This window comes from Fringilla coelebs, assembly GCF_963513975.1.
Source record: "Fringilla coelebs genome assembly, chromosome: 11".
Lineage (NCBI taxonomy): Eukaryota > Metazoa > Chordata > Aves > Passeriformes > Fringillidae > Fringilla > Fringilla coelebs.
The window spans coordinates 8,625,699-8,633,448 of NC_140037.1; positions in this window are offsets into that span (position 1 = coordinate 8,625,699).

Genomic DNA, 7,750 nt, shown 5'->3' on the forward strand with positions numbered 1-7,750 from the left:
GAGGGCTCCGAGCGGCGCCTCCATTTAAAGGGGCCGCGACCCGAATCCGGGTTCTGGGTAGAGCGGGCGGCGCAGCACCGGGAGAGCCAGGTACGAGCGGTGGCGGTCGCGGGCGTGCCCCGGCGGTGTCCCAGGAGCTGCGGATGGGGCCATGGGCCAGTCTTGGGGCCCCGCGAAGCGGGGGCGGGGCGGGCGCGTGCGGCGCGGGTACCAGGGTGGGGGGGGTGTGTGGGTGAGCCCCCCGGGGGGAGGGGGGGTGCGCGCCTTGCGGAGGGGGCGTGGCCGACGCCCCCCGAAGGGGCGTGGCCGGTGCTGCTGGCCCCCTCCCTGTGGCGGCCGCTTGGGGGCGCCCTGCGGCGGGTCCCGGAGGCGGGGCGGTGTGCGACCCTCGCCCCTTATGGGGGATCTGGGCTATGGGCTCCCTCGGGATGGATGGGGAGCCCCAGCCTGACCCCCACCCCGGCGCAGCTCCAGTCCAATGGAGAACCCAATGCGACTTGCTCTGCAGTGCGGGGGAGGCGGTGGTCTCTGCACCCCTCCCGATATGGCTGGGGAACGCACTTGCCTGGCCCCCCATCCTCGCCTCGGTTCCATGGAGATCCCCGTGGGCCCTCGCTCTGGAGGAGGGTGGTCTCTGGAGTCCCCCGGAATGGATGGGGAGCCCCCATGTGACCCCCATCCCCAACCTGGTGCAGAGCTCACCCCGTGCCCCCTGCAGTGGGGGGATCGTGCGACCCTTATGCCTTTTGGGGAGGGGTCTGGCCTCTGGGTCCCCCCGCTGTGGCTGGGGAACCCAACAGCCCGACCCTCATTCTCAGCCCGCTTCCATGGAGACCCCAGTGAGATCCTTGCCCCTGTAGTAGGAGGTGGTCTCTGGGTTCCCCTGCGGTGGATGGAGAGCCCCAGCCTGGCGCCCATCGGTGCTGGGGGCTGGCACGGGGGGCATGGTTCATGGCCCAGGGTTCATGGCTCCTGGGAGCGCTCAGCCCAGCGGGGCCTGTCCTTGCTGAGGGGCTGTGCTGAGCAGTGACAGCAAACAGCCCTGGCCGCCTCTGCCCCAAAGCTCTGCCCTGGCACCGCCCGCGCTCGGCTCTCCCTGTGTCCCCAGGGCCTCAGCCTTTATGGTGCTGTCACCACACGCAGGAGCAAAGTCTGTGGGGTTCACAGCTGCTGCTCTGTGAACTGGATAACCTCTCTGACAGCCTTCCCCTGTGCGTGGGGGAGTCTGGAGCCTCCTCAAGGCCCGGTGGGGGTGTGTGTCCCTGGGCACCGTGTGCTGTTCTCGGGATCTGGCCCCAGGAGAGGAAGGTGCAGCCCCAGGGGCTGGAGCTGCCTTGGGCTGCTGCAGGAGGCCCCGTTCTGCTGAAGCCTCCCCATGTGGTCAGGGTAGCTGTAGCCAGCAAGGTGCCCTGAGGAGCATCAGGCACCTCCTGTGTGGTTGGTAGAGGTGGAGGCAGGCCTGGCGAGGCAGGGAGCTGGCTGTGGTGTGTGCCCAGCATGGGAAAAGGTCTTGGCATCAGATATGCTGTGTGGGCAGAGGCAGCGCTGGACATGTCAGGTGATGGTGGGGGGTAGGATTTTCAACTGAGTGCTGAGGGATCGTTCCTGGAGTCTCTTTTGATGAGGATGAGAGCTGCTTCATTTGTGCTCTCCTCTGCTCCTGCTGTGCTTCCAGGTATGGCTTTTGTTCTAGGCTGTAGCTTCTTTCCTTTTCATTGCAGCTGCAATCTCCAAGAAAACTTTTAATCTGCATTTTCTCACCTAACCCTGCCTAGCCTGGGATCAAAGCTGGTGATAAGAGCATAGCCCTGTTGTTATTGTGAGCTCAACCTTATGAAAGGAATATCCACAGCCTACAGAGCTGTAATGACTAACCTGAGCCTCACGGCTTCATACTGCCTATTTGCACAACCTCTTTTTCTCTCTGCACCTGCCCACATCCCTCTCCCTGTGAGTGCCCTTGCTTTGGAGGATGACAGTGAGTAACACCAGATTCTTCCACATCTCTGGCAGCCAGAAGAAGGGCCCAGGCTGAGGCCATGGCCCCACTTGGGGGGCAAAGCTTCTTGTATGATATCTTCGTGATGCTGGGATGCACAACTCCGATGGCCACAGATGTGCTGGCAGAAGCCTTGCTGCAGAAGGGTTGTGGTCAAAGCCATCTAAAGGAAGCATGGAACAGGCTACAGCTGTGACAATGCATTTGTTAGTTTAGCAAAGGCAGTGCTAAGGGTTTGATTGGATTTGTGTTTTAGTCTCAGTAGTGTTTTATTAACTTCTTCCTCTGCTGATGGTACAAGTCAGGAGATGGCAGTGTCTGAGACCATCCTCACCAGTCCTGCTAGTGCTGTCTCCTGGCCACTTGCTGTGAGCCTGCCAGCCATGGGCAGCCCAAGGCGTGAGGAGTTGGTCTCTAGATGGGGTGGGATGCTGCTCTGCTCAACACACCCTTGCCAGGGCCACTCTGAAGAGCTGCATGTGAGGTGAGGCCTCTCAGCACTGAGATCCCTTTCCAGCACCTTGCTGGCAGGCACCTTGCAGAGGGATCTGGGACTCTCAGTGAGGCACAGGAGACAGCTCACACTGTTTCCAATATTTTGGCTCTGCAGGGCCTCTAAAGGAAAATGTTTTGCCTTCAAAGATAGATCCTCTCAGAGACTCTGCCCTTTTCTCTCTCTTTCCTGTGCAGTAAGGTTTATTCACAGAACCACAGACAGATATGGGTTGTAAAGGACCTCTAGAAGTGTCTGGTTCAACTGATCTGCTCACAGCAAAGCTGGCTTGAGGCCTTGTTGTTCAGGGCTTTGTCCAGTTGGGTTTTGAGGACCTCCAGGCAGTCTGTGGCCTGTTCCCAGGCTGCAGCACTCCTCTGGAGAGTCACCTGCTGTCCATGCAGCTGTCCTCTCCAGCTGCTTGTGGGATCTGCCAGAACACTTTTTCAGGTGTTCTGATGCCTTCCTGCAGCATTTGGGCAACAGGTAGACAGACCTGATGACCATCTGGTTTTCACCACTTCCAGGTGTTCTATTTTTTTAATCATTGTCTTGGTATCATTTGGACACACGCTGCTCAAGCATGCTGTACCTCCAAGCCTTTTTTGTTGTGCTTCTAATAGTACTTCCAAAGCTTTTTTACCCACTCACCCCTTTCCCCTGCATTTAACACTATTTTGGCTGTACAAATACCAGGAGATTTTTCTCTTGGATTTGATAGCTCAGTGGAGTTGGTTCTTGAAGCTGAATTGCTCTCCAGACAGCATTGCTGCTAAGGGTGTACTTAGATTTGTTACTCTTTTCTCTCTTGCACCACACTTAGTCCTTTGGGAGATTCTGGTCTTACAAGGATATTAGGGGATCCAAGCATTTCAAACTGCTGCCAGGATGGCATTCTGGATGGATGAGGATGCTCCTTTTGCCTGTCTTAGCATTTACTGCTATGGTTAGCAGCAGATAATGATGAGATTGAGGAATGTTGTCAGTTTTATTTGAAGTACTGCAGGCATTCTCCTGGTAAACTTAATTCCAGGACATTTCTGTGAGATTTCTGAAATTTGTCCTTCTTGCACTTTCTTGCAACTGAGGTGAAGTTTCTGGAATGCAAGCTCAAAATCCAGTTTGGTCGTTCCTGCCTTTGAGAAATTTACAGGAGACTCATGGCTGTGTGTTGCAGCACCAGCTGCTCAGTGCTGGAGGATTTAGGCTGTCTGGGTTCAGGGTACATTTGAGGCCTGCAGCCCTGAGCTGGGGCTCCTGCTGTAGGAAAATCTAGTGATCTCCTTTCCTGGCACTGCGATTGTCAAAAAACAATTGCTGGAGTCTCAGTGCTGCTGGTGAAATTCTGGAAAGGCCCTTTTTTCCCCTGTGTACCAGTTACAGTTGTGTAGACAGTCCCAGTCACACGTGGAGACTGGCCTGAAGGGGATGTGGTGAAAGCTGCTGCAGTTTGCACTGATTGAGAACCAATCATACATTTGGAGATGGGACAGTGTTCACCAAACCCTGCCTGCAAAGCACAAGGACTTGACCAGTGGCATCTGCAGGAGCTGTGGGTGACTTGGAGTGAGTCACTGCATGTAAAACCTCCCAAGTCACAGAGGGTTTGCAGATCCCATGGTCAGTTGTTTAATCATGGGCTTGTCCAGCTTTGATTTCCAGCTTTTAGTGTCCTTGTGTGCATCCGTCTGTATCTCTAAGGACTTGTCTGCTGTAGATCTTCTTACTTTGTGACTTTTTTGAGATAGGTGATGTCTCCCCATTTCTTTTCAGGGAACAAAATAGGTTTAATGCTGCGAGGGTGTTCTCTAAACCATGGCTGATTATGTGTTACTGTATCAGATTTTTAAAATTTATTGATATCAAACATCTCAGCTGTTCCAGTGACTGTTATCAATTGTAGACAGTAGCCAAGAATGAGACAGTGATGGTCTAAGATGGCACTGTGTGCAAGTAGTACTGTACTGAATGTCACCAAGGGGGCTTCGTGCTCTTTGAGTCTGCAGCTCAGAGAGCTGCCTCTCCAAAAACACAAGGAAGTAACAAAATCCTTTCTGCTCCTTTCTGGAGAATTTTGACTGGACTGGAACATGGTCCACAGCAGTGTGCTTAGCTTACTGGTGATTCTTTGTAAATTCATTTGAGTTGAAGTGAGTTAGCAAATATGTAATAAAGGTTTGCAGTGCTTGAATTTAGAATGCTATCATCTGTCCAGATAAACTCAGATAAGTCACAGCAGAGAAGTTGGCTTCTGCTGTACTCACCACTCAAAGTATAATATTGTTGATGAAGATATGTTGACTGAAACCATGCTGGTAGGACATGATATTACTTTTTTAATGTTTTATTTATTGAACTGTGTATTGACACTATTTTTGTTGAGAAATACTAGGTGGAGTGTTACTGTTTGTTCCAAAATTTTGCACAAAAAAATAGAAGCTTCTTCCAGAGATCTGCTTAGGTCTTACAGACCTTGTAGATGGGAGGTGGCAGAAATGTTCATTTGAGTGTCTTTTGTAGTTACTAGTTAATTATTTTCATATTTCAAATTATCTCTAATAGTGAAAAAGATAATCCTTCAGCCTTCAAAAGTATTGAAAATCTGAATCTGAAAAACAGAAGTCTGGGACAGATACCCAAGCAGTTCCTGTTCCTTTGCTAGAGGAGAGCAGTAACTGCATGGCTGTGGGATTTTTTTGTGGGCTGTAAAGACTTCTGAGATGTTCTCTTCATCAGGAGGGAGTAACAACAGCTTTTTTTTTTTTTTTTTTTTTTTTTCCTGTCTGTTTTTAATTAAATGTTTGATGGTAGATCCTCATTTCTGTAGGTAGGCCACATATTCCCCTGCTAATGGTTACCTGAGTTACAGCACCACGGATGTCTTTAATAAGCTGGATAAAGTCCCAGGTAGTCACTTAGATGTGCTTAAGTGTCCTGGCAGAGATGTTGTACTTAGAGCTTCCAGATCAGAGAGAAGATCCCACGTGCCCCTCTTTGGCAGAAAGAGCTGGGCAGGTCTGGTGGTGACAGGTACTGGGTTTGGCCATCACTGTCGTCTTCTGTTCCAGTCCTGCACACCTGGGGAGGACCTCAGCTGTCCCATCACTTCTTTGGAAGTGCTTTCTTGCTACCTGAGAAGCATTCTGCTGCAGGCTGTTGTGCAGGAGACTTTGCTCCTTCAACTTGTTCTTACCAAGAATATATCTCATACTGAATACTCCAGGGAGTAGTTACTCCTAAGTGAGGAGTTCCAAAATGGAGCAGCTCTATGTGCTGCTAAGTGCAGGATTTCAGCACACTGCCTCCTCTTGGTCTGGCCAAGTCATGTTGCACTGTACTCTCCTTGCTGCCAGTGTGTGGCTGGAAAAGAGGAAGATTTTGATCAGACCAGTGACCAAACCCCACTGACTGAGCTGTGCATTAGCTGATCCTGGAATAAGAGGGGTGATGATTTGTGGTGGATCACTTCAGCACCTGCCAGAAACAATAAGCTATTCTGTTTCTGTTGTGGAAAGTGAGAAAAGACTTTACCAGAGATAAAGTGCATGCTCTGTTTGCAGCTTAACTCACTGTGAAGCTCAACAGAAGGCCCAGACAAATCTGACTGCCTGGGGCAGACAGAAGTAGAGCTTCTTACCTTGCTGCAGCAGAGCAGCTCTAATTTCTTCAGGTTGAGTTTGATTTCAGAGCAACCCACAGAACTGGAAAATACCATTCTTTCCTATTTTGAGAGCCTCCTTCCTCATTCTTATCAGCTGGTAGTTGAAAGCCACTATAAAGAATTCATTGTCAGGGACATTCTGTGCTTTCCCACTCACAGTGTTTGTCAGCATCACCTTGGGTCCAGCCTCAACTCTTAACTCCATCAGCTTTTCCAGATTCTTTTAAATATATCAAGAGTTGGCATTCATCTGCCCTGTATCACCTTGGAGCTCTGCTGCAGCAGGTTGAAAATAAACAAAAGGAAAACACTTCTAAAAACTGAATGTTAAACTGCTAGACTTAAAACCACTGGAATTTTAGGAGGTGCAAAGTATAAATTGGTTCAAAATGGGATTAGGCAGATTCACAGAGGATTTGCCCAGTACAGACTCTTAACAGGGACATTGTCAGTGCAGCTCAAGCCAAGTGTGATTCTTCAGCAGCTGAGTCCTTGACTGGGGGATGTGCTGAAGAGGAACATCCTGTTAGTTGTGTTTCTTATGCTCTCTCCCCAGGTATCCATTCCTGGTGTGAATAGGAACAGGATATTTGAGCACATGGTGCTTTCATGGGACTGACTGCAGCAGTCCTTAGCTTTGCACATCCTAAGAAGTTTTGGTTTCTTCTCCAGAAGTGTGAGCTGTTCTGCTGGAAGGATTCAGACAGAGCTGATAAGAGGGGACAGGACCTCGAGCACAGGGGGCTGTGCTTCCAAAGTGAGTGAGTGCTCTTACTGCAGCCTTGCCTCTGCAGAGAGGTCTGTTCCAGCCACATCCTGACAGTTTGGAGTTGCCTTAGTCTGCAGAATATTTCTTCTCTTTCAGACTTTTCTGTTGGTCAAGGATGTTGCCGTTAAGTCAGAGCTTTGTCTTGCATTGGATCACCCGAAGTTTGAAAGCAGTGTTAAGGTGTACCCTGTTAAACCAGGTGCCTTTGGTCCACTTGTAACATGAGTTACAGGACAAGTTTGTGGATTGTTGCTTGCATTATGCTCTGAGAGGGAATGCCCAAATGGATTTCTTATGCTCCAAATGTTTCCAGGGTCTATTTCTACCAAGCAAAGACTAGGCCAACTGAAAGTGGGAATTACTTTAGGACCTTAATGGTTCATTGCAAACTTGTGCAAAGTGTCTGAGGTCATTCTGAGGGGTATGTTAGTTCTGTTAAGTATATCTGTAAATAAATTTCCCTTCTTCATCTGGATGCTTTGAGGGTTTTTTGCTTATTATTGTAGGGCCTGCTGTCTGTGAAACTGGGTGGGGGGTATCTTTGAGCAGGAGATATTGCTCATATTCTGAACAGCAGGAAAAAACCTTGTTTATCATCTTGGAAGGGTTCTCATCTTCTTCAGATCCTTAGGACCTTTCTTTCAGATGTCTTTGTTTCTATTTCACTTTGTTCTTATTTCTGTCAGCCAACCTAAAACATGGATTAGATCCTGCATTGCTCTGGAATTGGCTTATTCGAAAAGTTTTGTCTCATCTTGTAATGCAAAGTGAACAGAAACACCCAAGTCTTTTGGGGTGAAACTTGCTGAACATTTTTGAAGATTACAT